At 37.6% G+C, this 6,003-nt stretch overlaps 1 long non-coding RNA gene across 1 annotated transcript; it reads right to left on the bottom strand.

Annotated features, from left to right (window-relative positions):
- Nucleotides 1-4,320: 4,320 nt before the first annotated feature.
- Nucleotides 4,321-4,813, bottom strand: LOC147525692 (uncharacterized). The gene is made up of 3 exons (XR_015198395.1): nt 4,722-4,813; nt 4,503-4,619; nt 4,321-4,412 (listed from the first exon to the last, which is right to left on the bottom strand). It is a non-coding gene; the product is annotated as an uncharacterized LOC147525692 (long non-coding RNA).
- Nucleotides 4,814-6,003: the final 1,190 nt, after the last annotated feature.

Below are 6,003 nucleotides of genomic sequence, written 5' to 3'. Positions count from 1 at the left end.
TTGGCTCACTTGTATGAAGGTGTCAAGACGATCCAAAGTTGTGGGTGTAGTAGTCACGGGTGGTGTGGATCGAACTATTTCACGTGAATTATTTATGGGTGGATTTTGATAGTTATTATTGACCGGAACGATACCTCTATTAGCATTATAATTATTATAATTACCTTCACTTTGTGCTTGACCTTGTCGACGTTGCACTTGGTTATAATTATTGAAATTCCCCTGACCCTGTCCTTGTCGTAGTGGGGCTTGGTTAAAGCCGTATGTAGGCCTAACATATTGATTAGTGTACCCTTGAGGTGTGACGTGTTGGTTATTTCTCCAACCGGTTTGGGATTTTGTCTCCAAGGGCGTTAGGTTCACTATTAATGGAACAAGCCTGCTCATAGGCAATAGGGACAAAGCGTGTGAGTCGAGATGCTCGTATTCCAAATGAAACTACATGGATTTGAATTTACATTCATGACGGGATTGGCTTTTGTTGTACGAAATGGCCTCTACCTTTTTGTGAGGGATTCAATTAGAGTTTTAAGCTTAGGATCTGATTTAACTTCAAACATACCGTAGCCTTAATCTGTTGAAGAAGAACTAGCGGAGCTGGAGTAATCGTCACTACCCCCAATTATTATTACGCTTAGTCCGATCTTCCAAAAATTTATATGCCTCTCGAGGCTCCTTTACTTAAGAAACTACCCCATTCATTATGTCTAGGACTTCTTTATGGTGGTGTAGAAGTTCTTTGAAAAAGGCAATTTAACTAACCTTGTCTTTTCGCTAAATTATGATGTGGACACTCTATAAGGAGATCGGTGAAACGATTCCAAGCCTCCTCAAAAATGATTCATGAGGATTTTGTCAAAAGAAATGAATCTTGGAAAGCATCTCATCCATCTTTAGGGGTGGGTAAAATGTTCCATAAACAGCTAAACAAGTTTAGCCCACGAGTCCACGAATTAGGCGTTTGGGCGTTAACCAAGACGCCACCTTATCGGGCTAAGCCGAAAGGGAATACCCCCCGAGTTTAATTTGTTCCGCACCAACCGTAGGATGGTGGAATGTTGTAAGGACTTGTTCAATCCCACGCGATAATGCCGATAAGGTTTTTCATGGTCTAATCCATGAAAAAACGGGTAACAAATTAAAAATATTTGGGGATTCGAAAATCCCCACTTGGTCCGCTAGAAACGATGCAAGATTTGGGGCTATCGCCAAGGCTTTGTAGAAGTCAGAGAGAGGAGTCTCTTCTTCGTCAGGCATTGTGTCAGGTGATGTGTGTGAAATAGTAGCTAGAGGTGTAGTTCGTGGTATACTAGATAAACTTGTTTGTTGACGTTGTTGTGTAATTACGTTCTGTGTTTTTGTTCGGCCATACCTTAATCTCATACAAGGCTAAAACCAAACTTAGCTAAACACATCAACACTCCAAACAATTCTGATATATTAGTATAAACCTCTAACAGGAGATGCGAGGTGTGGAAGAATGGAATACCTGATTGCGTCCTTGCTTCGCTTATGAATAGTGTCTTGTTTACGCGTGTTCAGTGTGTATAACAAGTTAGGACACTGAAAAATATGAAAAATCAAAGTTCGAATCAAAACTGTCGAATCCGGAAAAATTTGCTAAGGGCGCGGGTCGCGCTCCGTGGTAACTTGGTATTCCAGAGTTTAAGGGCGGGTCGCGCTCCACATAGGGGCGGGTCGCGCTCTTGCTCCAGGCTATAGGGCGCAGGTGCGCTCTGCTAGGGCGCGGTCGCGCTCAGTGTTATTTTGTCGAAACTTTCCAACGTTGAATCGGATAACCACAGTATGAATCAAACACGAGTGGGTGGGTGAAATGGGACTTTAAGAAAAGTACTAACACTACGAAAACAATACGAAAGTGAAACTAAGATGGCAGCGGCGCCATTTGATAAATGATAAAATTGAATAGCTTACTTACGAAATGAATGATGAAACTCAAAACGTAAGTAAACTAAAACTAATCTTATGTGTCTAATTTATCAAAGATTTCTACTCTTAATCCTATGAGGAATAGTGGAGTAGAGTGATTCGTTCCACTCCTAGTCCTTCCGCATGCTTGTTATCACGTGTAATTACTCTACTTAAGGTCTAATGTTAGATTTACGAAAAGGCAACTAGACTACGATGCAACTACCCACAAGATGCAACTAGTCGGTTATCAAAATAACTAAGGGAATGCTACGTTGATTCGATGATAAGGAGTTAGAGGGGGATTGATTCCACCTTAACTCGACTTAATCCTATTAACGACGAATCATCGTAATCCGAATTGAACTGCTTCACAGAACAATTGGTTATTCCTAATCCCTAATTACACATGGCATTCCTACCAATTCATAACTAGCATGTGAACGATTAAACCCATTCTCATTGTGAACTAATCGTTTCTAGAGTGGAAAGGAAATTACGACAATTCTACGATAGTCGGGATCATGCTTTCATCAAGGCTTCTGAACCCCCTCTAATGGAGGTTTAGCCGAGAATCATTACGCAATCATTTTCGATTAAATTTAAACTAAACATGATATAAAGAATTGAAATTTACTAATCTAAATTAAACAATAATTAAAATCTAATTAATAACTAAGAATTGAATAACAAGTAATAAATGAATCAGATCTAACACAAATGTAAATGACAAGAATCAAAATTTAACAACTAGCTATTTTATTAATCAAACTAATTAAGAGTAATGATTCTAATAGTTTAATCTAAAACAAGAATTGGATTTGAAATTAAACTTAATTAAAAACTAGATCTAGTAGCTATTTTAATGGCTACTTTTTACTCTAACCTATCTACCATTAACTATCTACCATTAACAAAGAGCTAAGCTTTTGTTTTTATACTTTCAGATCCAAAAATCGTGCATGGGCTTGGAGCCATGTTTTGGGCCAGAGAATCAGGCCCAAAACCCAATTCTTTCAGTCCAAAAAGGCCTCTTCAGCTGCAGTTGGCTTCAACAGACTTTTCATCTACTTCTGCTCCTCTGATTGGATCACGGCTTAGACCATTGGAAAACTCTTTCCGAGCCGGTCGTTTTGACATAAGGTAGGCCTCATTCCGAGGTCTGAGTCCAAAGATATGGCCTTCGGAAGTTCTCTAACTTTGTTTGTATGTTTTACGCCCAAGTCGACTTTTCAGCTTTTGACCGGCTTTTTAGAAAGGCTTTGTCTTCTTGAATCTTGGCCTTTAATCACGGAACTCCTTAGTAACCGACCTTTGCTCCTTTATCTCGCTAAAGTGGCATATTTCTGCACATAATGGACTTTGAAGCCTGAAATGCCTAAAAACACGTAATCAGTGTTAACTCTTAATTATTACTCACATAATTGGTCTAAAAGTATGTCTGTTACAGGGTTAAAACTACAGTTTTGGGCTCTTATCAAGGTCCATTTCTGAAAACTCGGAATAACGTCATTAAGTAGGTCCTCACATAAATGTCAAGACAAAAACCACTCTGATTTTTCCGCTCAAGTTTTGCTACTCCAGTGCGCAGTGGGCACACTTTACCTTACAATCTCAATGACACACAAGGAAGCTGGAGTCAATAAAACACATCTGCCACTTTATTTTCTTTTATTTATTTATTTATTTTATTTGGATGGAAACTTCCTTTTCTTATTTGAAGCGACTAACAAATTCTTGATTTCAAAGGGCTTGTCCACATGCATTCCTATCACATTAAGCAGATTGGTTAATTGAAAACTAGATTTATAGTTGTTCTTGTCAGACCAACAAATTCGAAGTTTTTATTTACTGCATGCAGCACTTCTCCACCAGTCCACAACCTCCATTCGGTTTGAAGATTCTTTTTGGAACCACTATAATAGTTCAAGGTGGATAGGCATTAGTTGACACTGACCTCAGAAAATTCAAATAAAATAGAAATGAAAACATAACGGCTTGAGTTAAGAAATTTTACTAGCCTACCAGAAAAGTCTAAAATAAATCCCATGTCTACAAGACAGGAGGCGGGGATCATCCAGTGCAATATTCTGTCTTTGTGTTCCTGCATGCAGTTCAAATTTAGATAAGACATCAAACTACAATTCTTTGTCAATAAAGAAATATTTAGTTGCACTAAGATGAATTACCTTGAAATGTACAATAACATGGCCATAATGTAACCAAATCATGCATGTAACAACTACCATCACTGAGCTGCACAACATGGTAAATCGAATTTACTACATATACAACATAGTGAGAAGGATTCATCACATTTACTTTTTATGTAAACCTGTGTTGGCATGAAAATGAAATTAATCCGGAAAATGGAAGAAAACCGTAACAAACCTTAAGATTCCTTCAGGTTCAAAAGAAGACTAACACCAAGAAGGAGCACCTTGTGGAAGTGGACCATAATCTGGTGACTTGATGCTACATTGCTGAAAAAGGACAAAAAAATGGAGGTATAACATATGACCAAGGAAAAAGAGCACAGAGTAATCAAATTCTTTCATTACTGCAATCGTAACCTTTGTCCTAGAATATATAGCCTTTTTATATAGATGTTGAACTCCCAATAATGTACTATCTATCATTCCAACAGCATTGCAAGCAGGTCCAGTGTCTCCCCTTACTCCACATTTCACCTTCAGATGGAAATAAAAATATATACAACTCATTAGCTACAGATTTCAGACAGAAGTTCTGGAAATCAAGTTTAATATGAATACTAAGAGTGTTGAACCTACAGTGAAGGTCCTTGTTGCAATTGAAGTGCCTTCACTTGGAAGTTGGTATTCCCAATCAAGACAAACAAACCATACAATAGAGCCATGTGCACAATAGTAAGCACAAGGACCACCAACCTGAGAAAGAAAATAGATAAGAAGGAACAAAATGACAAGTGATCAGGACCACAGGCTGAACCATTCAAAGTAACAATAATGAACGGTTTTCTACACATTGTTGCGATAATAAGAAAATAGAAGAAGAGGAGTGCAAGATTCTGTCATACAACTCTAGTATCCAAGACAAGAATCTATGAAATTCAAATTCTGATCTTAAAATGTAAAAATAATGTTTCCATGATTAATTATTTTCCAACCACACATTTAAGGACTCAAAATTTAAAACTTTAGCCGTAACCAATTTCCAAATAAGATAAAAAGAAAGAGAGACAAGAAAAGAAAAGCTCTTACAAGGCCTTGTTCAAGCATAAGAGATGTGTGAACAATCCTACCACATCCAAAACTCTTCATCTTCTTCACTTGCAAACTCGAGCTCCGTTGAGCATTAGCACCCAAGCTTCCCTGTCAATTAGAGTTGGTGTTTCAAACTGGTTCGTCGTATACAAAAGAAACCAAAAAGATGATTAGAATTGCAAAAGCATCAACAAGTAAACTGAAAAATAATCCAATAACTAATAATGGATACAGTAATTTCATTTTTCCAAAAATCTTGACAAAGGCCACACTCTCATAGAAACAATGACATGTTATTAAACAAAACTATTCCTCTCTTTCATCCCCCAAATTAAAACTTCTAAAAAATCATTGAACTTAATTTAAAAAGTCTATGTAAATTCAATGACAAGAGTAGCTAAATCATAGATTTGGGGAAAAGGGGGCACCTTTAATTGCTTATGAAGGAGAGTCGAGAAATATGTGCAGGTCGATATCAAATAGGCCGTGACACTCCAAAATCACCATTTGTAACATGATTCCATTGTCATATGCCCTTGGACCTGTAAAAGAATCCAACCACACAACTCTCAGTATCCTCTTTAACTACGTGGTTATAACACCCACGAAACCAATAAACCATCAAGATGGCACCCCAATCAACTCGAAAATGTATTGAAGCAGTAACAGATTTAAAGAAATTGAGATAGAGATGCATACCTTGATCAATCCAGGTTGAATTTTGTTCAATCCGCATAAACATATGCAATCCCATTTTGAACTGAGACCACTCGTTGTTGCCCTCTCGATTTCGAGAAGAAAGGGCTTCGATCCATTTTGATTTAGTTCC

The sequence above is a fragment of the Coptis chinensis genome, chromosome 1 (genome assembly GCF_015680905.1).
Source record: "Coptis chinensis isolate HL-2020 chromosome 1, ASM1568090v1, whole genome shotgun sequence".
NCBI lineage: Eukaryota > Viridiplantae > Streptophyta > Magnoliopsida > Ranunculales > Ranunculaceae > Coptis > Coptis chinensis.
This window is presented reverse-complemented; position numbering and strand designations above follow the sequence as displayed.